This window comes from Equus caballus, chromosome 23 (genome assembly GCF_041296265.1).
Source record: "Equus caballus isolate H_3958 breed thoroughbred chromosome 23, TB-T2T, whole genome shotgun sequence".
In the NCBI taxonomy this organism is placed as follows: Eukaryota; Metazoa; Chordata; class Mammalia; order Perissodactyla; family Equidae; genus Equus; species Equus caballus.
The window spans coordinates 59,600,250-59,625,838 of record NC_091706.1 but is presented as its reverse complement, the minus strand read 5'-3'; the positions used below and the strand labels follow the sequence as shown (position 1 = coordinate 59,625,838).

The 25,589-nt window shown below is 34.6% G+C and overlaps 1 protein-coding gene and 1 non-coding gene across 10 annotated transcripts in view; both read left to right on the top strand.

Moving 5' to 3' along the window:
- LINGO2 (leucine rich repeat and Ig domain containing 2) overlaps nucleotides 1–25,589 on the top strand; it is a 1,108,249-nt gene that overhangs the window by 270,643 nt on the left and 812,017 nt on the right. The window lies entirely within an intron of this gene.
- On the top strand, nucleotides 8,915–8,991 carry MIR873 (microRNA mir-873). Its single transcript, NR_032999.1, has one exon. It is a non-coding gene; the product is annotated as a microRNA mir-873 (primary transcript).

The window sequence follows — 25,589 nt, the reverse complement described above, 5'->3', positions numbered from 1 at the left end:
TTTAATCTCTTACTGTGTGTAATTTATAAATTAAACTTTACAATAGGTGTGCACATATAGGAAAAAACATAGTATGTATAGGGTTTGGTACTATCTGCAGTTTCAAGCATCCCCTACAGGTCGTGGAACACTCCCTTTGCAGACAAGGGGGCACTACTGTATCATTGTTGCAAACTTGCTGTGTGCCTACCCTATTTCGCTTAATACTCATTGCCAGTTTAGCTCTTAGAAGAGTTTCACATGAGAATTTCTACTATATCTACGTTAATAACAGATTTCAGTGAGGGAACTTAAAAGTAGGAATTTGCATATTAATTTTATAATATTATAGTGTTTCAAAAAGTAACAAAAATGAAACTTTATTTGGAGAAAAAATAACTCGCATTCCTTTAAATATTTCCTTATCATCAAATTTAACATTTTCTGACACAAAGAAGAAAGGAGTTCATTAATTATGATTTGATCATCAATATTCCCAATGAAACCAGTAGATAGAGAAAATAAAGTCAAGCTGAAGGGTAACCTCAACGTTAACCATGAACCTCTACCACAGGTAGATAGTGCTGTGATATTTTATAGGTTTCCTCATTCTTTAACATTTTCATGAGCGGTCAAATTTAAATTCGGAGTGTTGGTGCATCAGCCAGTAAAACACCTTGTGCTGCTCTTCATTGTTTTGGGTTTTTTTGTGGACTTGTTCATGTTATTGAATATCTTATCTGGAAATCACGTTATGTTCCCAATTATTTTGGATGATACAATAACTGCTGCAGGAAGCTTTACAGACTATCTTTTTCATACATAGTGATTTGGTCTATTGTCTCATCAATCAAGTGTGATGAATTATTTAAGAATTATTCAAAGTAGTTTCTCAATCGTTCCAAGATAATTCTGTTCCCGTGAAAGGTAATTTTAAAAGCTGTATGCCTTTAGGGCAGTGCAAAGATACATAAACTCTTAGAAATGTAGATTTCAAAGGATTCTTAGAGGTCATTTGTTTTACCCTCTCCCTTGTCAATCGTTTCTTTACTATAGCTCACAGAGTCATTTTTCCTCTTTTGATTATTTCTAATGATGAGAAAATAATTTCTTAGAAAGACAATACTTACATTGTACCTAATTATTAGAAAAGTTTGTTTCTAATGAAACAATATCTAAATGAAATTCCAAAATGTTACATCCTTTATGGGAAACATTTAAAAAAATTTTTATATAAGAGTCATAGGAGAAGGTATAGAAAAATGCCATGAGTGGGAAATACTAATGAAAAGAGTTAACATTTTGAGTGTATATTTATTTACTTTTATTATTCTAAAAGCTTTATACATATTATCTAGTTAATCCTCATAACCCCTATGAGGTGGAGACAATTATCATTTCTGTTTTACAGATGAAGAAATTAGGCATAGAAGATTGTTATAGCCAGTAGAAAGTGCTAGAGCCAGAATTCAAAGTTGGGTATCCTGGCTCCAGAACACACGCTCTTAACCAGCTCTTAAATGGGTAAAAAACACACAGCTGAGCAGGGAAAGAGTGAGAGCCCAGAACTGGAAAGAAGCTTTTCCTTGCCTCAATCTAGAAATGCAGTACATCACATTCACCCAGCCTTCATTGGCCAGAACACATCACAGGGTCCAAGCAAGGGAGCCAGAGAAAATATAGATTTCTGTGTGAATAGGAAGGAAAAATGTCAAGCACAAGATTTCGTGTATACCTAGAATTGTCTCTGTCAGGTCTTCTGTGGAGCATTTCTCAAATACTCAAATCCACCTTTTTATCTGCTTTCTCCAATCTTCTTTAGCCTCTATGTTCGAATCTAGACTATGTCCAGTTATTAATGGAGATGAATTTCTTTGCATGTTGATAGATTCGTGTGCATAAGTACAGTCATGCAGCACGTAATGACCTTTGGGTCATTGACGGACTGCATATACGACAGTGGTCCCATAAGATTAGTAGCATATAGCCTAGGTGTGTAGTAGGCTGTACCACCTAGGTTTGTGTAAGTTCACTCTATGATGTTCACACAATGACAAAATCACCTCAAGATGCATTTCTCAGAATGTATCCCCATGGTTAAGCGGTGCATGACTGTGTGTGTGAGGGTTTAGTCGTAGCTATAGACCAAACATGTAGTAACACATTATTTTCTGAGATAAAAAGATGGAAACAGCCAACACTTTTCTCTCCCAATGTCTTCCTCTTTCCCATGGAAACATTTTATTTTGGGAGCTACTAGCCACCCACTAATATGTTCAAAAATTAATTGGATTGTAAGCTACTAATGAATTCAAAAGATGTGTTACGGACATTTCCATGAGTGATTTAAAGTTTCCAGGCACTTCTCATTTATAAAGCCATCTTTGCTTTCTGAAATCCTTTTGTATACTGCCTTAGCTATGTCACAGAAAAGAGAAGAGGATTTGTTTCTGCAGATTATATGTACCTGTATTTGTAATAAGTAAGAGATAGGGCAAAATAATGGCATTGTGTAAATCCCTAAGTTATTTTATATAATTATCATATTAATATGTGTGGATATCATTTTAAATATGAGCAAACTGAGTCTCAGCAAAGTTCAGTTGGGATTCAGATCTAAGTCTTTCTGAATACAATGCCACTGTGGATTTTACTAAACCACATGGCTTTCTAGCTAAAGTTTCTACAGTTCATTTTTTTACCTCATTCATATTTTTTATATCACTTGGGTACAAAGAGCTCAATTTTCACTATTACACAGAAATAACAATGCAGGTTTATAAGCAACTTGTTACATAATTGAACGCCAACATTCTCATTATGGTATTTCTTGCTCATATTCTAGCTGACATCTTGTGTGTAAATAGTCACATCTGTCTTGGCTCTGAAATAGTAATACATATGATAAAATTCATAACAGATCTTGAAAAATAGTCTCATTTAATACAGTGACAGCAAAACATGAACTAAAATAAAGCTACAGATAGCATAAGGGTACAAATTACCGAGTAACTGAAATTTAATTTTATCTTTGGAACTGGGTGTAAAAAAATTATTCTAAATTGTGCTGATTTTATAAGTGGCTAGCATGAATATCAACAAAGTGACCTGGAATATTTGCCTCCTTTGGCTTTCAGATCACACTTTCCTGCACTTCCTCTACTTCTCTGCTGAGTGTCCTGTTTTCCTTTATTTCTTAAATGTTAGTATCCTTTAAAATTCATTCTTGGGCTCTCTTCTTTTTGCCATTCTGAACACTTAATGTCATTAACTAGTATGCATTTCCTTAGCACTTCACTTTATGCTGATAATTTCCCAATCTTTATCTCTAGTTTAGATCTTTCCTAAAATGGGGAGAAATGTACTTGGGCACCTCTATAGTATTAAATGTAAATGAACAACAGTCGTCTCAAATTCTTCATGCCGACAACTGAACTCAGTGTTTTTATTCTCAAATCTGTTCAGCGTTCTTTCTCCCATGTCTAAGCAAGTAGCATCAAAATTCACCCCATTATTAAAGTAAGAGAAGTGGATATCACCCTTGGTTCTCCCTCCTATAACATCCAAATAATGCTCCGGTTCTGTCAGTTCTGATTGTGTAATAACGTCTATCGAATCTGCACTTCTCTTTCAAACCCCATTGCCATTTTGCCCATTGGAATTTCTCTTGAATTATTGCAATTGCCTCCTGAGTGGTACTTGCCAAACTGGTACTACCAAGCTGTAAATAATTGTATACATTTATGATAGGGAAAGACTGGCACAGATGCAGCAATAGAAAATTAGATCAATTCAACACAATAAAAGATCAAGGAGGATATTCATATATATACAGACATAGATATTATATTATAAGCTCTATCTGTCATATCAACAAATTATGTACTTTTTAATAAAATGTTGTAAAGGGCTGACACAACTGGCTATTCCTTGGCAAAAAAAGAATACTATTACCTCTCACTCGATAAAAATCTGAATTAAATATCTAAATGTAAAAAGTAAACAAAAAATATAAGAAAGTCTAGCAGTCTATTTATAACAGACTACTATATAGGGTAGGAAAGTTCCTATTAAGCAAGAAATGAAACTCAGAGTCACAGAAGAAATGATTGAAAGACATAACTACATAAGCATTCAAAATGTCTGTAGTGAAAGACACCATAAAGTTAAATTTAAGCGTAAAGCTAGAAGTACATGTTTGTAATGTGTAAGTTAGATTGTTATTTTCTATGATAAAGATATAAATAGACCCTAAAACATCAATATAAAAGCAACCAAATAGAATAACAGAATTGTCAAAAGCGATGAATAACTGATTTATTGAAAAGAAACACAAGTAACAACAGAAATATAAAATATGCTAATGTATGTCCAATTTTATACTTTATTAGAAAAAAAGTAACAAAAAACAATAAGATACTATTTTCTACCATCAAACTTTTAATGATTAAAAGATGATAATATCCAGTGTTAAGAGCACAAGGAAATGATCACTGGTAATCTTTGGTGTTGGATGTGCAAATTGCCTTTCTAATGGATAATTTATTGGTTTCCTGCAATTTAGAAAAAAAAAATTTTTCCAAAAGATAATCAGACAATACACAAAAGTATTACTCACAGAGATGTTAATTGTAGCATTGTAATAAGGAAAAAGGAAAGAGCAAAACTAGCCATTGATAGAAGTGTGGTTAACAATTAGCGTGTACCTATGTCATGGAATATTATCTAGCTATTAAAAACGGATGCAATATCATGGCATAAAAAGATGACCATCATAAGTTGATAAGTGTCTAAAGTAATTTTCAGGACTCAATGGATACTATGACCCCTGTTCATGTAGAAACAAACAAAAACTCATACTAGTTGGAAACGCTCTGGAAGATTAATGTTAAATTGTAAAGGATGCTTACTTCCAAGAAAGCTCTTGGATTGGGTACACACGGGAAACTATAAAGAGAGAGTTTTCCATTTATCTTTGTATGCTTCTAAAATATTTGAATGTTTATATAACAAGCATGTATAACTTAATAATTGAAAGACTGGTCAAAGCTGCATACAATATTTTAAAACATTTCTTATAATCATTATCAATGCAATCACTGCTTGAATATAATCAAAGCTGAAAACATTTAAATTCTCTGAAAAAATAACTAGGGTTTCTGTCATAAGATACTTGAATAGGAATTAATTTTATTCTGAAAGCATAATATTAATTAAATTAAGTTTTAACTATCCCTGTCATTGTAGCACTAGCATAGCATTCTTTCTCTAAATTAAAATTAATTAAAAAGTATTTGAGGAACATCATTAGATAATAACATTTAATATGGTTATTATGACTCAGTGTAGAAACTTAAGTATTGGACAAAATGAAAGTTACAAAAGTTACGATTGCTTTTTCTTATGCCAAGTAGTAAAGACTCTTACATTTGCTTAATCATTTTAGCTAAGTGTATATCAAGAGAAATTGTCTTTTTAATTATATCATTGCTTTTCTTCAGCTTTTGAGTTGCTTTTGATTTTAAGATTATCTATATATAGTTTTTGTTGATTTATAACAGATGGCTTATTAGTAAAAATATGTGGCAATAGTTGGTCAAAAATATTCTTTTTGTTAGGTTCAACTACAGGAGTAGGCAAGAAAAATAAGTAAGATTGCATTGGGGAACATTTTTACAGTTATGAACTTAGTGTCAAACTAAATATTTTCAAAAGCATGAATGAATAAATAAATGCATATTTTATCCTGACCTTCTCAGATTTTGTCCAAAGTCTATGAGAATAATCCCAGTCACTCAGGAAAATAGGGAAAAAAGAACCTAAAGCTTGACCTCTTAGAGCTCCTCCACTGTAATAACTGTTTTCCTATTTCCCACAATTCCAATCAAAGGCCTTGATAAGTGTGCTATTAGATTCTAGCAAGGGAAATAAATTTTGAAAATCAGATTTATCTCAACCTGTCTCAACCACTCAGTGCATCTTTCCTGAGCAGGGTAATTCGATGAGGTAAAAAATCCTGTAAACAAAGAACCAGTTTGTTATTCCTTGAACTTTATTTTGTTTGTTCAAAGATTAGATGCTGGAATAAGGACAGAAACTGCTTGTCAACAAAAGCATAGTAACATGAATAAAGTAGTAGCAGTAAAAGAGAAAAATTCTCTTACCATTGAAAAACTTAAAAAATAACAACTTCAAAACCTCTGTCTCATTTAGTTTATATTCCCATTCCAGAAGGTATTGCTCTGTGCTTGAGAAATATTTATTTCTTACTGTGTGTCTTTTCTTGACCATTTCCTCATTGTGACCTCATAAATTGCATGAGCAATCCCTGGATAATTTTGTTCAGTATTGCTGATAAGTAGCAGAAAGGTTAATTGTCAGAGAGCTGTAATAATGTCAAGGAATGATTCCATTTAATAGGACATACAGGGAATGTGTATAATTTTTCATCATCTTAAATAACTTTTCGAGTAATTTGGAAACGATTCTCTAGGGACAGAAACCATAGTGAACCCAATGGTACAAGAGTTCATTGTAATGATAATGTTATTAGTAGATTTTCATGACTGTAATGAGTCAGGTGTTAATTTGACTGATACTCTTGAGATTCTTCTTCTCTATTAATTCCTTTCCAGCTTCAAGATTGTAGCATTAATGTCTGAAGTCAGGAGCAGAACTCTAGAATCCAATTTATTCTCTCTCTTCCATTTCTTACCCTCAATAATGATAATGATGATAAGAAGAATGACGGCAACACTGTGAGATAGGTGCTGTTGGTATTCTCATTTTCAGATGAGCAAATTGAAGGTCAGAGAGATTAAATATTGTGCCCACACAAACATACAGTACATGATGGTTCAAGGACTCAGATATGGTCTCTAACTGTAGAACCCTAAATCCATATGTACTATGATATACTGCTACACTATTACTCTAACATTTCCTCCTGTTTCTTGGTTTACACTACTTACCCCTATTTAATGTTTCTCCTTGTTCATCTCTGCATATATGAATCTGTGACACACGTTTGACACAAAGAACCTACATTTTATCATTAATTAAAACTTTAATGCAGACACTGTAAGGGAAGGGATATATAAACCATGTATATTTAACCACCTAGTCTAAAACTTTGAAAACAGTTCGGTAACTGTTCTCTGACTTAGTGACTTATTATTTATTTAAAATATAAATTTCATGTACTATTTAGTATCATAATTGATTTGTTAGCTACTGAAGAGTTTGAAGGGTGGAAACTAAAGGAAAACATAGGATTGTACGTCTGCCTAGTGGATGCTTATCCCTTGGAGAAAGAATGTTAGGTACTCTTATTTGCATAAGCTATTGCAAGTATTCTTGAATTTTAATTGGAGATTTTAGTTAAGCCTTCCCATAAAGCATTTAACAGACTGGCTCTTACAAGGGCATACAGGTAGCAAAATAAACGGAATCTGTTTACTGCACTATACCCAGCATGAGTGCATAAGTTTTTACCAGCCATGAACTTTTTCAGTTTAAAGGGTCATTGGAGACTGTGTGTGTGTGTGTGTGTGTGTGTGTGTGTGTGTGTGTGTGTGCAGGCACATTTGCTTATATACATGCTTTTTTATAGGGAGAAGCATTCTGAAATATTTATTTTTCTTTCCAAACAAACCAAAAGAGAATGAATTTTCTTCAGCTGGTGAGTTCCAGAAAAACTGCAAAGATTGAAACCTGGTCCTTAGCAAATGTCTCACTTTCCTGGTCAAGAACTGGGCCTAACTTGTAATATTAGAGCTAGAGTCTAAGATTAACTAGGGAAATTAAAGCCTAGAAAAAAAATTCCGTGTTAGAAGTCAGTAAAAAAGCAAATCAATCATTTACTTCCATATGTGAAAAGTAATTTATGTGTTAGCTGATAAAAAAAAGATACGCTTTACAGTGATTGCTAAATGCAGGTGCTTTTTTTCTAGAAAAAGACAAATTCAATGGCATTACATTTTATGTATAAATGCTCTCATTCTGTGTTTCCAGTTCTTATCTTATAATCAGACATTTATATCCAGATTGGAGGCAAAAGTGAAATGGACCAAATAATCATTTTACAAATAAGAAAACCAAAGCCATAAAAGGTTACATGGTTTGACAATGGAAATATTGCTAGGTTTTAGCTGAGTTAAAACTAGGATTCACATGGATGGACCTTGAGGGTATTATGCTGAGTGAAATAAGTCAGAGGGAGAAAGTCAAATACCATATGATCTGACTCATAAGTAGAAGATAAAAACGACAAAAAAAAAAAAAAAAAAAAACCAACACATAGCATTGGAGAGTGGACTGGTGGTTACCATTGGAGAAGGGAGGAGAGGGGAGGGCAAAAGAGGTGATTAGGGTCACATGTGAGGGGATGCACTATAATTAGTGTTCGGGTGGTGAACATGATGTAATGTATCCAGAATTTGAAATATGATGTACATCCGAAAAAAATAAAAATTAAAAAAAAAAACAAAAAAAACAACTAGGATTCAGATCTCTTATCCCTCATTCCTAGATTTTTCCCATCGCACTGTGAACTCTAAACTTAGTTATTAAAAAGGAAATCTTAAACACTGCTGCCTCTCATTTAGCACTGGCTACCAAAGCTTTGACTCAAGCATGATTGAAAATGAACTGGATTAATGTTCAATAGAATTTCCATAGTGGTAAGAAATTATTCACTACTGTGTCCCCAGTCACAAGAGCAGTGCCTAGTGTTGAGATACTCAATTAATATTTGTTGAATCCATGTGTAAAAGTGACCAGTGATGGTGATGCCCACCACTGTTTGGAAAGAATCACCAGCACCAACTAAGCTGCTGAGGACCCTCCAGGGAATAACAGATTACTGTATTCACTTGAAGTAGAGGAAGTGTCAGCCTCTACTTATCTGCCAAGGGTACCTGCTTAAAAGAAGTTTGTGTGCATTTGCAGGAACTTGTGAGTCTCCTATTGAAAATGAACAGGAGACTGATGAGTTCCCGGGAACACCCACAAATCTTCCTACTCATTTCTGCTGCTTTGCAACGGACAGCGCGCTTACTACTGTTCTCAGTGCCTCCAAGCGTTGAGTCTAAGTTTAAGATCTAAGCAGAAAAAGCAGTCTTGGAAATGCAAAGTAGTTCATGTACGTGAGGGTCAACTCATCAATTCATCATGGATGCCATAGGTTTGCTTGATCAGCTCCTCAGGTGTTGAATCCAGCCAAGGAAATGAGTCTCTTCTAGACTATGTCCTGCTAATATCTTTGTAAATTGAGCAGACAGTTCACGAGTCATTTTAAATGATACCTTCTTTGCTTTTGTAATACTTCAATTATTCACTGAAATGAATGCCAGTGCTTATGTGAAAGAGAATATATAGACCTTGTAGGAAAAGAAAAAAATGAAAAATTATGTCTACATATTATGTTAGTATTCCCCTAAACTTTTTTCTTGCTTTTATTTGGTCAAGATTTTGTTAACTCCATAAATGTTGAGATTGTTTTCTAAATTTTACTGAGAAAATATTTCCTCTGTGTTCATGTGTAACATCAAATTATATAATTACTTTCTTATATTTCAGTATTGTTTGATGGACTATGTTTAGCCTCAACATTTACAGCACAGATCTGTTCTTAAACTTCTTGAAGAAGCCTTTCATGAAACCACACAACATTGATCCTTTTCTTTGTAGTCTGTTTATGGTATTTTTTAAGAAGGGTGAAAAACTCGAATATTTTCAAGGGCAGTACCGGTTAAAGATATGAAGTTGGCAATGCGTGTGCTGTATTAGGGAGTAGTAGATACTGTAATTAATGTAGCTGTAGCTAAAGGCTTTCAAATTCAATTAGAAAACAAATCCTATCTAAGGGTTACGTTTCAGTTACATTTCAGTTAAATTCTATAATAATGAGTGGTCAAGTTCCTTCAAGCATCTTTCTATATCTGTCAAAATTTTGTCTTCAAAAGATTCAGTACAATTCCTTACATTTAAGCTCAGACTACAAATGCTTTCCTTCGTTTCTACCTGTTTTCTTTCTAAAACAACATGCTGCTTTTATTTATTTATTAATTTTAATTAAAGTCCTATTTGCAGCTTATTTCTGTAGGATTTCTTCCATTGATTTCAATTATCCTGCCATAAGTATGGACAAATATTTAATCAATTGAAAATGCATTTTCAGATAGAAGTGTTGTCAGTCACTGTTCATTAGATGTTTTTCTACCTTCACGATCTGGTATTACAGTTCTCAGTCTTTCCTCTCAACACACACACATCTATACCCATGACATCATTGTCCCTGAAAGATAACACTGCTGGCTGTGGCTTAGATAAAATAATTTGTGGGCTACATTCTCTTACTGGTAACTTGGCTGTGATGTGCACTCTGAAAAGCTTATCATATCAGAATGTAACAAGGTGACCTTAGCATCACTTTGAATATGCTCTTGTTTTAAAAGCAGATCATTGACTAACATCGTTCTTTAACATTAGTAATAAATTACTGGTCTCTCCAACATAGTATCAGCTACAGTCAGGACGTAGTGGTTGAGAACCACTTTTCTGGGACATAAAGTTTATCCTAATGCCAATAGTTTCCTTAAATCAGTGACAAGTTATGACAGACTGTTGCCTTAATCCAAGGAGCTCATCTGACCCTTGCCTTTAAAAACTAGAGAGAACAAATTTTCATTCTCTTTTCCCAGACACAGATCAATAACATGAAACTTATATGTCAGTTAACTTCAACTCAACAGACATCTATTGAACACTTATTTTCAGCTGCTCTGCCAGACTCTGGGATAGAAATTGACAAGGAGAGTGTCCGTAGAGTGCGTACATTATTATTATGACATTGTATGTACGCACATCTGCCTCACTCAGGGTATATCATACATTAGGCTTCCTTCTTGTCCCTACCCTGCCCTGCGCTACCTTACGGCATGTGTCTAACCCTTTGGTGAACATACCTTAAGTGTCTGAAATATTCTAGATCCTCTTCAGTTTAAAAGTCTGCATTACTCTCTCATCTCTAACCTTAATTTGAAGGAGCTCTGACTTCTATTTGTCTATTATTTCTCTGGTCCCCCCAATGTTCTATTTAAGAGGATTATTTTCAGTTTATTTCAAGTTGCCCAAGTGGTAACTCCTGAATGTATCTTACAATGGCATCTTATTTCACAAAGGCAAAGCACGGTGTTTTCTTTTTTTTTTTTTTGCCTGATACTATCTAAATGTATGTTCATCGTGCCCCTCCCCACATCCCTCAGCTGTAGGAGAACTTTTCCTTAAACAATCCTTCGGATTGTTTTTATTGTGACAACCATTTAAGTATGACTTTTTAAATGATCTGTTTTAAAGGCCCCAGTAATTATAGGCATTACAGCCTCCCCAACAAGTAGATCATGATTTACTAATGATACGGCATGCCCCGACTCTTCCTCACTTTTCTGTTAGACTCGCATTACTTGAAAAAATCACGTTTAAGCAATATTGTCATTTAAAAAATAATTCTAATGATAAAAGACCTTAAAAGGGCAATAGTAATAATGAAAATAATTTTCACTTAGGTAAGAAAATGGTCTGATGTGAGGATATCAGGAAGCATCAGCAGCAGCGGACTCTGTTCCAGTTAGATTTCAGCTGTTGAGGTAGATGTGAGGGCTGAGAGAAGAAACTTGTTCCTGGGAGTACAAAATATTTGTGAAAAGTTTTATTATGGCCAATCATGTCTGACAGAACCAAGGCATTCATAAGGGAAAGGGACCAAAAGAAAACTTCAAGAACCCAAGTTTTCTAATATGAATCATTCCTGATCTTGAAAGATAATCTTAGCCTCATTAGAATAAATGTGGGACATTATGTAGAGAGAAAAACACCTTCTTCTGTAAAAACAGCAAGTTAAAAACAAAATCAAGCAGGACATATCTTCGTTAAAATTGGAGGAAAGGAAATAGCAATAAAGGGAATTATGTGAGTAAATATGCTATGCCCTGTGCAAAAACCCTGTGGCACATACTTTTTCCGAGAAGCTAAGAATCTAATTAAGGCTTTATTGGTCATTGTTGTCAAATCTAAAGGAGCCCTGTCTTTTTAATTAAACTCCATTAACTCAAGCACCCCTTCCTACTATGAATTAATTGGCTATTCCAATTGCTCTTTCTAAGGGGACGGTACCATTTTAGACCTGCCACAAAAGCTTGTTTTTAATTTTCTTCATAGTACAGTTTTAGCTTGGATTCAATTTCCTCAGCCTCCACTTTTTACCTTAATCATAAGTATTAGCCAATCAATCTTTCAAATAATTCCAGAACTGTTACCATTTATATCAATGCTTGATCTTCTCTTCGATTAATTTTCTTCATCATCCTACTCTATATTTTATTTCCGAGTTTAGCTAAAGCTTGTGTCAGTAAGTTAAAAGCATATGGATCTAGCAGAATAATCCACTTTTAAGTTTACTTGTAATTAAACATAGCTCACTGATTTGGTTAATTTATGAAAAATTTAGCAAATGTAAAGGAACTCCAGGCTATTCTCTTGATTTAAATAAAGACATAAAATAAACTTTTTATTTTTCATTTACCCACCATAAACAAACAAACAAAATGCCAAATCTAATCACTGTACAGTCACTCTCATTTGTTGCTCCACAGTGAATTACCAAGATAAGAGAATATGCTTACCGGGTCTAGAAATCCTAGTGGAACAGGATCTGGTTTATGCAGTGTTAGAGAGTCTTTGGAGAGTTCAGTTGTTTGTACTGATCAAAAATAGCGATTCCAGTGCCTGCATGACGCCCAGGTGGCTAACTGACATGCATCATATTCAAAAGTTCCACTTCCTAGGCAACTAAGGGCAGCCTTTCTACTCCTCAGAAGGAGCACAACATTATGCAACTCAAAAATCCCATTTTAATATTTATTGTGATTAATTTCATAACCCCTCAATCCTTATAACGGTCTCCCTAATGCAACTACCACTTCAAATACCTGTTTTCGTAGATGGACTTTTATATTTGATGGCTAGCGATAAAATTTAGCTGTACAATTAAATAGTGCCATGTGGCCTAAATGGTAATATGTATATTGTTTTGCACACTTTTCCTTGGAAAATATGTTCTGAGTTTTGAACCACCGACTTATTTATGTTTGAACTTCTAAACACAGTTATCTTACAATTTTGGAGTTGTCCACAGAGAGACAAATGTAGAAGATTGAACATCTATTCTGGTCCTTTGAGGTACTCTAAATATTTGCTCCTTTTAGATCACTGTTTTCCACATTTAAAAAATCTTAACAGGAATTGTATACTTTTCTATAATAAAGCTTCATATGTTAACAAAACCTACAATTATATCCACTCACTCTGATAGTGATTATTTCATGCTGATCAGAAAGACTGTTTGTCAGTCAAATTGTAGGCACAGCTGTGCTGTGGTCAGTTAGTCAAACACAATTATCAAGGGTACATAATAGATGGGCATGGTGCTTGAATTGTATATGCCAGACACAATCCATATTTGGGGGAAAAAAAACGCAGGCTGAGAGTTTGTAGGGGGAAAAATATTTCCAAAACAAAAACCCTAAGGGAAAAACAACAATGACAAAATAATCCTTTCTTTCTTTTTGTGCTTCATTTGACTAATATTCATTAAGTATCAGCCTCAGGTAGGCACCAACTGTGCTATTCACTCAGAAAATACAATTGAGAAAAACTGGCATGAGACTTATGTTCACGGAATTTCCTTTTTATGATTAATAAATTGGAAATTTATTAATTTAATAAACATGCAGTAAAATGTATATGAATTACCAAGATATATTTATGCTGAAGGAAAAAATCAGGTCCTATGGGAGGACAGAAGAGAAAAGCCTGACCTATTCTGGATTGGGTGGAGGCACTGAGGAAGCACTCTTCCTGTAGGAAGAAGGTATGTCTCATCTGAGACGTGATAATTAAGTAAGGATTAACAGAGTGAGTGAGGTATAAGGATGAAAAGAGAGTTCAGGGCAAAAGGATCATTATATGCAAATGCCCTGAGGTTAAAGGTGACATGGATATTTATAGCAATTAAAGAAGATTAATGTGAATTAGAACACAGAGAATAAAGGAGAAAGTCCCGTGGGTTCAGTTTAACAGGTAGATAATGGCTCTAGATAACCTGGAGTCTTGTGGGCTGTGTTAAGGGTTTTGGTCTTTATTCTAAGAGCTTGGGGTGCTGTTGATGTATTTGAAGACAAGGGGAAGACAGTGGGCATATTTGTGTTTTAAAAAAAGATCACTACAGTGTATATAACCCATCAGAGGGAGCTACGTGTGGATATAAGGGACTAATTACTAGACTGGTATAGTAGTTTGGAAGAGGGTCGTGGCACTGGAGATGGAAAAAAAATGGATTCCTTGGAGAGATATTTTGCAAATAAAAATGAATTGACTTGGTGAAGATGAATATTGATGGTGAGGGAGAGAGGTGGTGAGATGTCAATGAAAGCACTAGTTTTCTGGCATGAGCTGCTGAATATGATTTGGTGTGTTTCCTGAGATGCAGGACAATGAAAGAAGCTGAGGACTGGAGAGATAATCTTGTGTTAGGTGGTTATGATGAAAAGACTGAGAATTCCTATTTTAAAGGAGCAGAACTAATCTCTATTCTAAAAGCTCTCCAGTGTGTTGATATTGAATATCTGCTAACCTGGTTCTACAGGTTTATTTCTCCGTAAGCTGATAGAATTTTAATGCTAAAGTATTACTGGGATTTAAAAATAATTACCATTTGTTAAATGCATACAGTCTTCAAGGAATTACACCAGACCCTTCACATCATTATCTCCAAACTTCTCAATAATCCTAATATAAGTATTATCCCTCCATGGCAGATAAGCAAATCGCAGAGCTGGGGTTCAAGCCCAGGACTGCATGAGCCCCATTGTATAATTTGGATGTGTGCTGTATCTCTTCATCTCTTATGAATATGCTGTTAGACAAATAGACCTGTCTAGTGGCTAAGTGAATTTAAGTTATCTCTTCTGCCCTTTGGAAGCTCTTTCCAAGAGTACAAAAATTAAATTTCATCTGTGATTAAGGAAAATGAGAAGCAACAGGAAGTTTTGGGAATTGAATGTACTGTGCATGAAGCAGGTGGTTGTAGGTTTTTAATATTATTGTTATCATGAGCATCTGTTGGAAAGTTATTAATGCAGTGGTGCACCACTTCAGATGTTAAGTGCTACACAGATAGATTAATCCACAATACAACTGGTGATGTTAATGTCTCAAAACCCACTGAAAATGGGAAGATGATAGTTAACATGGAAGCAAGTTTTTCGGTAATGTTAGCCTTTTACACTTAAGATGCTGTGAAATTAGTAAATATAAAAATCTTATTAAAATAACTGTCAAATGAGTATTGTTCTGTATTTTCGAAGGTTAAAAAGTACTTCCTTAGGAAAGTATTGCTGCTCTGTTATGGATCGCTGACAAGTTTAAAATAAAATATTCTTCCAAAGTGGAGACTAATTTCATTTGAAGCTGTTTACATTATCCCTGGTGTTTAACCAATAAAAGTATAGTATTTCATAGCTAGCAGGAACCTCAGAGATAATTACGTTCAGTGGCATTATTTTATTTTGGTAAATAAGTATTAGGGAGATGGGAAACTGCAGCTCAAAGAAGTGAAGTGACAGAGTCACACATATTTAGGCTTTCTGATTCTCAGTCTGGCTCTTTCTGCTACCCTTTTCTTTTTTGATTCCCTAATCAATTGCCACGGGAGCAATTCCAGGATTGATTTTTGCTCAGGAATTTCTAAGTCTAACAACATTACACATTTTACCCAGATCTGCCCACGGTGGTGATACTGAAGTCAACTATCCCTAAACTTAGCATGTTAGGCCCTGGGGATGTGGAGCTCCACCGAGATGGCTGTAGGTCAGGGTGGTCATTTACAAAGGTACCAGTGTGAGCCAATTAAAAACTAATGAGGCAAAAATGCCTTCAATCAATTGGAACCCACAGATGAGTTGAAAATGATTGGACAAGAAGGCACAAATTGCTGTGATAATTGGAAGACACATTGTGAGGAAGCTAGCTATATTTGAAATTCTCTGGAAAAGACTTTTAATATATCTAACTTTTTAATGAGATGTTTTGTGGAGTTGTTTGGGAAGGTTTCTTACTGACGTTATTCAAGGATACGTTGGTTGAAGAAATAACAACAAAACTGAGCACGGCATTTTCAGTCCTAATACTTTTGGTTGAGTTCGTTGTTACTGCTTATTATCAATATGACTTTGGACAAATCATTTTATTCTATTTATTTATTTTTTTGTGCTAATGCTTTACTTGGACTGGAATCCTAGAGCAGCAGTGGGAGGGGAGAAATGAAGTAAAGCAGAGAAGGAGGGTGAGCAAATAAATGTAAGGTGATGTATTTCCAAGCTGGCCACTGCTCCATGGAGGGACATAGTCAGTTGCTCATCTCAAGGGGCGTCTCCTGAGAGGCGGTATAGATCCAGGAAGCCTCAGAACAGATTCACAGGTTTGGGAAGCAGACAGAGAAAGTAAGGGGTACACTTGTCAGCGGCTTCTTATTGGCCAAAATTCACACCGTTATTTTAAATTTTCCTGACTTCCAGTTTGCGTTCCTTGGCCCTTTTGGGCAGCTTTTGGGGATGCCAGATTCCTGGTGAATCTGATCAGGCAGAACTTGGGCGCCACTGCTGGGGCTTCCAGTGGAGCGGACGTGATGGAGGCTGTGTGGTAGCCCCGCCCTCACTCCTAAGGGAGGCGGAGATAGCTGGGAGCGTGAGGAGAGGGCGCAATGGCAGTGGCTGGCTGGCTCTCACTTGAGTTAACAGTCAAGGGGGTGGGGCAAGGTTGGGGTAAGCAAATTGGATACAGTACAATAACTGGGTCAAGTTCATCTGTGGTGTTAGCAAAACCCTATTTTCCTCTTATTACTGATGAGGGAACTGAGATTAGAGAAACAAAATAAATTGGACAAGTCATTTTAGAACAGAGACTTGGCTCAATCTCCTATAAAAAGATAGTACCATATCTTAGGACTAACTCTCAGAGTTGTCTCAAAAAACAAATGACGTAATTTGTATGAAAATGCCTTGAGAACCATGAATCACATGCAGATATTATTATTGAATGAGAAGAGTGGCAGTGTTACTTATGACCGCTGTATTAGTCCATAGACCCACCAGAGTTATGTTAATATGATACACAAAATAGTAAAAGTAAAAAGACCGGATATGCATGGCAAGCTTTCTTTGTAGTGGAAATTTTTTTGGAAAATATGGAACATGAAAGATAGGGAGCTAAGTGGTTAAGCTAGCTAGAAAGTTGATTGATTAATACTCCTTCTAGTCAACACAATTTGTACATTTTTTCCAAGAATATACAAAATGAAATGGAAAACATAAATATATGAATCATCAGGGCTAGGAAACATGAAGATTGACTAGAAAAATGAGGGATATTTTAAAACATACATAGTCAAGTAAGAGAATCTTAAAAGTTAATTATGTCAACATACCTTTCTGGGATTTTTTTGTCCAAATATTTAACCTGAATCTAATGATGAGGAATCAATCAGACAAATCCAAATTGTTGGACATTTTAAGAAACAGCTGGCCTCTACTCTTCAAAAATGTCAAAATGAGCAGAAGTGGGAGAAACCATTCTAAATCAAAGTTGCCAAAGGGCATGACATGTAAATGCAATGCCTGACTCGTCTTGGATCTTGGATCAAAAGAGAAGTAACTATAAAGGACGCTATTGAGACAATTGGTAACTGTGGATATGGGCTGTATATTGATAATAATATTGTAGCAATGTTATTTTTCTTGAGATATTGGTATTGTTATATTTTTTGAGATAGTGATATTGTAAACATATAGGTGAATGCCTGTTTTTCTTAGCAGATCCACGCCAAAATGTTTGGGAAAAAATATCATGCTATCTACATCTTACTTTCAAATGGTCTTGCATAAAAATATGCAGGTTTTTTGTACACACACGCTTACCTATACACACAAACATGCATGCGAATATTCAGAAAGAAAGAAAAAGAGATAAAGTAAGTGTGTTAAAATGTTAGACTTGGATATAGGTAAACATATAAAGTTGTCTGTTGTACAATTTTTTCACCTTTTTTGCAGGTTTGAAGTTTCTCAAAATACAAAGGTAGGAGAAAAAGTTAATTGACGTAAACCAGAATCTGTTTTTGAGATCCTGGCTGTGAAAACAAAATCAAATCATGATCTCCATCTGCAATTTTGTGCTCAAATTGTGTCATATCACTAGTTTAGTCCAGAATTCTCTTTCTGAGAGGTGAGAACATGATGGCTAGTTTTTGGTGATGCTCACTAGTCCTGCCATCGTGGTTTTAGTTAAGCCTTAGTTGGAGTGATATATGCGACCAGAACGAACTTTCTCAACAACAAAAACCTCTAACAGGGCACACCATAAATATTTGTCACATCATTGTTACACAATTAAATGAATAAATGATTGAGCAAATGTTGCATAGAGCCTTATGTTATTTAACTACCAAACTATAGATTTTAAGTAGCAATAAAGTCTCTATGAAAATTAAGCATTTAAAGTCTGGAAAGGTTGATGAGATTATCTAAAATCTGAAGTCTACAGAGCAGCAGGGATTTTTATGTGTTTAAAATCATGGACCCCAGAGCCAAATTCCACTTTCAAAGCCTGATTCCACCACTGAAGGTTTTAAGGATTTTGGCTAATATACACAATGTCGCTGTGCCTTGGTTTTGTAGAATATAAAATAAAAATAAAATACATAAAAGTTTTATACAAATATAAATATAAATTACCTCTTAATAATGTGGGCCTTATATCATCATGGTGCAAATTAATAAAATGGTCCATGTAAAACATTTAGAACAATGCCTTACAAGTAACAAATGTTTAGTAAATTTTAAGTGTTATTTTACAGATGAAAAAATCTTTTTCTCAGGTGAAATATTTTTTCATCTGCTATTATCCTTATGAATTATCTAGTAAAACAGATGGATTAAGTAGAACATATGAATATGGAGGCCAGAGTTTCTCAAACTATCTTACCTGCCAACGTTGTTTTTTATGAGATGGTCCAGATGTTGGTTTTTAAAAGTAAATAGTGGTAATTCCTTGATTTGCAGACAAAAGTAAAAATCCAATTGTGACTAGAATATTCTCAATTTTGTGCACTTTTCCCAAAAGTTTTCTCTAAGTCTTCATGATACAAGCCCGTCAGATGACAAAATTAATGAATTCTTAATTGTCTAAATCAAGCATTTTGGCTTCACTTGTCATGCATAGCCATCACATTAGATTTAGTTAGTTGGTTCGTGTTATTTATTTATAGATTCCTAAAATGTTATTATTTTCAATTAGTATTGGGTATTATTTGTTGTGCAGAATATTCATTTCTACTGCACTTTTTTTCTGTTTTAGTTTTTATGGTGGAATTTTAGTGAAGTATTTATATTATTTTGTTCTACAAAGAGTACCTGTCTTCTAGGTACCCAGTTGCGTAAACCAGTTTGAGAATTATTGAATAAAATCAGCTACTCTTTGTAAAATATCAAAAGAGAAGGAAGATAATTCTTTCCATGGTAAATTCAAATCAAAGTAACCCCACTTAGAATTTACTGAAAAGCTTGACCAACCCCAACTCCTCCCCCATAATTTTTGGTTCCAGATCTTAGCCATCTAGAGGATAGGTAGGGTAGGTGTTAACTCAAAACTTTCTTAGACATTAGCATGGTAGCTGAAATAAATTTGGAGAAACAGTTTGCTTATTAGGAGAAAATGCTTATCTGCTATTGATACAATTAGAAAAATAAAAGATTATCTAATTTGACCACTGAATTTTGGGAAATGTTAAATATGGATTATGCTGATTATGCTTAATTAATTGATTTCTTTCTTTTTGTTATTGCTCATGAAATCCTAATCCTGAGGTAGAAGAATATCATTTGATTTTCAATTAAAATGCTTTTTGTTGCTCAACATTTTTCCCAGTTAATTCAATTGCCCTATTTCCACCTCTTGGGAAATATCTGCCTGGTTTTGCATAAGTGTTATCAAGTAGAAAACTAAGTGTACACCTCCCTAGTGGTAAGATTATAGATGTACATCTTCATGCTGCATAGTGTCCAATCAGTAAACTCTCCTCACTCATCAAAAAATTGCTGATAATGCCAAGAACAAAGTACCTATTCACTCAAAACAATATGGTCCTTATCACCTTCCAGAAAATAGTCGTTAAGTTTGTTTACTGTCGGTCAATTTCTGTATAAAGTCTCTTGGAACTGTGTATCAAACTGTGCTTGAATATTTTTTGCATGAACACCTAGTCAAACAACTGATTCAGGCATTGTAACAAGGTGAACTATCATGAATTTCCTATCATATCTAGAATTGTAGTCCATTTTCACTTGTTTCTCAAAAGATAACATTATTTAATTTTGCCCTCTTATCACAGTTTCATTGTTTCCTGTTTGTATATATGTCCTGTTAAATGTCATCTCTTCCACTATTTTTGATATAATATGCAAAGACAAAGAAAATAGTTTAATTCCAAAGAAAATGAATTTGTTTTCTCTCTATATGTCTGTTTCTTTTAAGATATTACTTAAAGAAGAGACTTATTAAGCTTTGGATGGGTTAGTCATTCAAGCTAATGCTGAAATCTCTTTTTGGGGAAATGAGTAAAACACAATGGATATTTTATTATGCCCATAATTTTGCCTGCAGATGTGAAACCTGAGCTAAATGACTTTTGAAGATTTTTTTTCCACCTCTATGGTTTTATGATTTTATGAGTAAAAGCATAAAATTATGATGATTTTGAAGTTAGAGGTTAAAGGCAATATTGCATTATAAATTGAGAGGAAATCACCACATCATTTACTACAGCCTGACACTCCCCTCCAGTAAAAGACATCTTGGTGCGAACCTAATCATTCATCTCTAAATAGGACAAGGTTTCTTACAGTAGCAGAAGATAAAAGAAACTAGAAACTATTAAGCATCTACTATGAACCAAGCATTTTCAAAATCTTAAGAGATAAGTGCTTTTATATATTTTTTATATGCAAGAAAGGAAAGCTCACAGAAATAACATTGATCCAGTTCATATATATGAGAACTGGGATTTGAACCCAGGTCTCCCAGTCTCTCATGCTCATTTCACTCCCTATGTAGTGTTTTCAGGAAATTTCTCCTGCTATTTTATCATCTACTTTATTATTTTACAGGCTGCAAAGATAAAAGGCTCAGGGCTTTGAAGATTGTAAATATGGGCATCATTTGGTTATAATCTAGTATAGTTGACGATGTTCCTGAGCTTAACATTTTTATATTATATGAAGGATTTACTTTGCTTTCTTTTCTTTTCTTTTCTTTTCTTTTTTGAGGAAGATTAGCCCTGAGCTCACATCTGCTGCCTATCCTCCTCTTTTTGCTGAGGAATACTGGTCCTGAGCTAACGTCTGTGCCCATCTTCCTCCACCTTATATGTGGGATGTGTATCACAGCATAGCTTGCCAAGCAGTGCTGGGTCCACACCCAGCATCCAAACGGGTGAACCCAGGGCTGCCAAAGCAGAAGGTGCTCACTTAACTGCTGTGCCACCGGCTGGCCCCTTTTCTTGGTATTTTTAATGCTGAATATATTATTGTATGTTGAACATTAACATTAATGTATATGAAGTAAAATGTTAAAAGTCTCTTTTCTACTGCCACCACTGCTTTCCCTCCCACTTCCCACTCCTACTTTTTAGATCTAAACATTTTAGACAAATCAGGGTGTGTCTTCTAGAGTGTTTTCTAAATGAATATATATTTTCAATGAGCTTCTGTTATGTATATTGTTCTGTGACTTAATTTTGTCTTAAATCTGTAGATCATTATAGGCATATTTTCACGTAGGTTTGCTGTATTTTACTGGATGTGTATGTTGTTGAAATATCATGGAGATTTAGCTCATTATAAATATCTACCTTATTTTGGTATCCACATAATATTAAAATTATGATTTATTTAATCATTTCCTTACTTATGAATATTTGTTTCCAACTTTTGATTCTTTAATAAATGCTGCAATCAATGTCTTCGTTAATATATTTTTACTAGTATAAACATTTTTTTAGATGCCTACAAGGAGAATTTCTCTATTAAGAATCTATGACCATTTTTAACTTTTGACATTTCCTACTTTGTACTGCAAAAAGCATGACAACTTAACGTTGCTGACAGTAGAGACTGAGTTCCAACTTCTTGACGTCCTTCCGTGAAGCATGTTTTAATTACTGGCAATCTGATGGATGAAAAATCTTCTTGCTCTATTGACTCAGTTATTTTTTAATATAAATGAAGTGAAGCCAATTTTTATGTGCTTTTTAGTCATTTCTTTTTCTTTTCCTGTGATTTAAAGTTCAGATAATTCACTTTTTATCGTGTTGTTTATTTTCTTATTGCTTTTTTGTATGTTTTTTTCTTATTATGGCTGTGGACTCTTGTTCATTATATATAAGCTGGAAATATTTCCTTCTCATCAGTTGTTTATTTGTCCCAGGTGACTAACATACAATGCTTGGCCTCTAGGAGGTCAAATAATTTGGAGAGCAATGAACACATAAACCATTACACATGGATAGAAACTACTATAATGGCTGTAGAAAAATTGGTCTTTGGGGGTCCATAGGAAGAAGGTACAACCGCCAGGGAATCAGAGAATGCTTCACAGTGGACGTGATATTAGAGTTGTGTCTTTGAGAGTGAACAAGACTTTTCTAGAGAAGAAATGGGAATAGGACATTTCAGGTGGAGACATTTCATGTTCAAAGGCATTAAGTTATGTGTTTGGATGAGAATGGGAAATAAAATGGGGCTGAAACATGGCACACATGGAGTGGAGTGGCAAGAAATAATGTTGGATAGTTTGTGGCCAGATTTTAATAACTTTGTGTGCTGCGATTTTATGTGAAAGCAATGCCTGTCTAGGGAAATAAAGTACTGAAGCAGAGGATGAAAAGATCAGATATAATTTAAAGAACATGAGTATTAATGTGTATGGTTTCCTTACATTGGCCATTGATCTACAATTGGGAAAATAAAATAACAAATCATTTAACTGGGTGATCTGGGATATTTTTCTGATTCTTAAGTGTTTTTAGCTTTATTGTTAAAGTTTTCCTTTATCTGGTATTATAATTTTGGTTTTGAACATGACTGATGTAGCCTCTCCTTTGAAGATGTTTTTATGTGGAGTGGTGGGGAGGAGAGAGTAAAGAGGGAGGTTGGGGAGAAAACAGATTCCCTCTGCCTGGGAATAGAATGGCAGGTGCTATGGTTAATGGTGGTGGTTACCATGATGAGAGTTGCAGTGTTGATGAAGACAATGTCGTCCAAAACCACCAGCCACCATTCTGTAGGCTCTTTGAGGACAGGGCTGGCCAGGTCTTGAGTCACATTTATCAAGCTCTGCCTAGCATCCAGTTCAAACCACTGGACTTTTACCTAATTTTAATCCTTCTTTCTTGCTGCTTGCTTTTTCCGTGTCATACAGAATTAACGTGTAGTTTCGTAAATGCCCCATGGACACTTTGCTTCCTGAATTTTGCAAATGCTATTTCCTTAAGCTGAAACACTCTTCTTCCTACCACCCCAACTCCTCCTTCAGTTACCTGATCAACTGCTTTTTCACCCAATATGACAGAACTCAAGCTTCATCTCTTCTGAAAAGCCCTTGCTATGTGTCCAGTCTGATTAGGTGCCTCTTCTCCAGTAGGATCTTGTGCTCACCCATCACTACGGTTATCTCCATAGTAGAAATGTTTGCAGATTTTGTCAGTCTGCCCAGTGACTCTGAGCTCTTTGAATGCTGGGGCATTAAGTATTTCCTATTTGATTCTTCAGTTTCTAGCATCCGTTCTCCTACATAGAAGAGGCTCAAAATATCTTTGATGAATGAATAATTAGGTGTTTGGATGTTTGTCAAATCTAAACCAAATTTGAATTTACTGTTCTAACTATGCCTGATCCTTGATAGTTATAAACATGTATTTAAAAAGTGTGTCTTTTATATGTATTTCATATTCCTACCTGAGTTCAACATAGGCATGGCCTGCTATATCATCAAATCAGCTAGGGCCACATTTCATCAAAAATAATTTTAAAATTTCATTATGTAATATAGTCACCCAAACATTGTAAAGATTGTGAGCTTGGGGCATAGATAATATATTCTACTTCTTTTTATCTTCACCTGCAAAATAAGAGTGCCAAACTTAATTTGCAATTGCAAAATATAATCTTTGAGGTCTGGAACAAAGTCAACCCACAGTAATCAAATTATGTTTGCAGTTACTCAGCTGAACTTCTCTTCCAAACATGAGATGTTCATTAATGAGGGAATAATAGGCGCTGAAACTTTTCATGTGTTCTTAAGTGCTTATTTATTTTTCTGTCCTCTCATACTCTTCCCAAAGAGGCACTTATTTTTGCTCTTCAAATAAATGGACAATTGAATCCACTTTCCAAAAGTGGATAGTTGAGTAGGGGGGAAAATTTGAAGTGGAACAACTTATCCCCAAGCTGACAGAAAATTTCCCATGATACCACTTTCTGAGAGCATCAGTCTTGAAATAGAGGGGAAAAAAAGAGGAAGGACACACACGCATGCACACACACACACACACACACACACACATATTATTCTAAGGAGCCCATGAGTAAATGTAGACACCCACTTCACAAACTGGATCTGTAGATATTATTCCTTAGACTGATGATCTTTGCCATGAGCTAAACACATCAAATGCTGAAAAATGTTTCCTGGATTATAACAGAAAATTCATTAATGTGGGCTTATTCACAAAAAGTTCATACTCGACTCAAGGCATATAAGTCATAGTATGCTTTTAAAGTCGAGACTTTATTAAGTATAAGCAAATTTAATAACACAAACTCGTTTTAAAAAGTTCCACCAAGCTTCTAGGAGTCATCTTTAATGAGAAAGAAGGAATGCTTGGTAATTGGGATATTATCTATTCCTATGTATGTATCTATTTTATCTATGTGTGTATCTATGTATGTATGTATTCCTATGGATATGTTATACGCAATCCTGAAAGTTTTGTCTTAAGTAAACTAGATAGTCTCCTTGCAACATTTTTAATTTGAACATTATAAATTAACTTTTCTTATTATTTCTGCTTCAAGGAATTGTTTCATTCTAAGTTTCATGCATGTATTTCTTTATTTGATTCTACATAGTATTAGTATGACTTACAATTCAAACTTCATGTTTTCATCTAATTTTCTTTTCTCAATAGATTTCCAAAATTCTACAGGTAGTATTGCATACTGTGGAGTTCTGTGGCAAGGACAAAATATAAGATTTTAGACAGATCTGGCTTTGCCATTTAAACACTTTTTTGACCTTGGACAAATTACTGTCTTTCTAAGCCTCAGTTTCCACATCTTTAAGATGGCGCTTCTGTCTTCTCTGTTGTTGTCAGAAATAAATGAATTAATATAAGTGCTCTGTAGGGGCTTGTTAAATGAAAGTCTTCTTTTCTTTCTTTC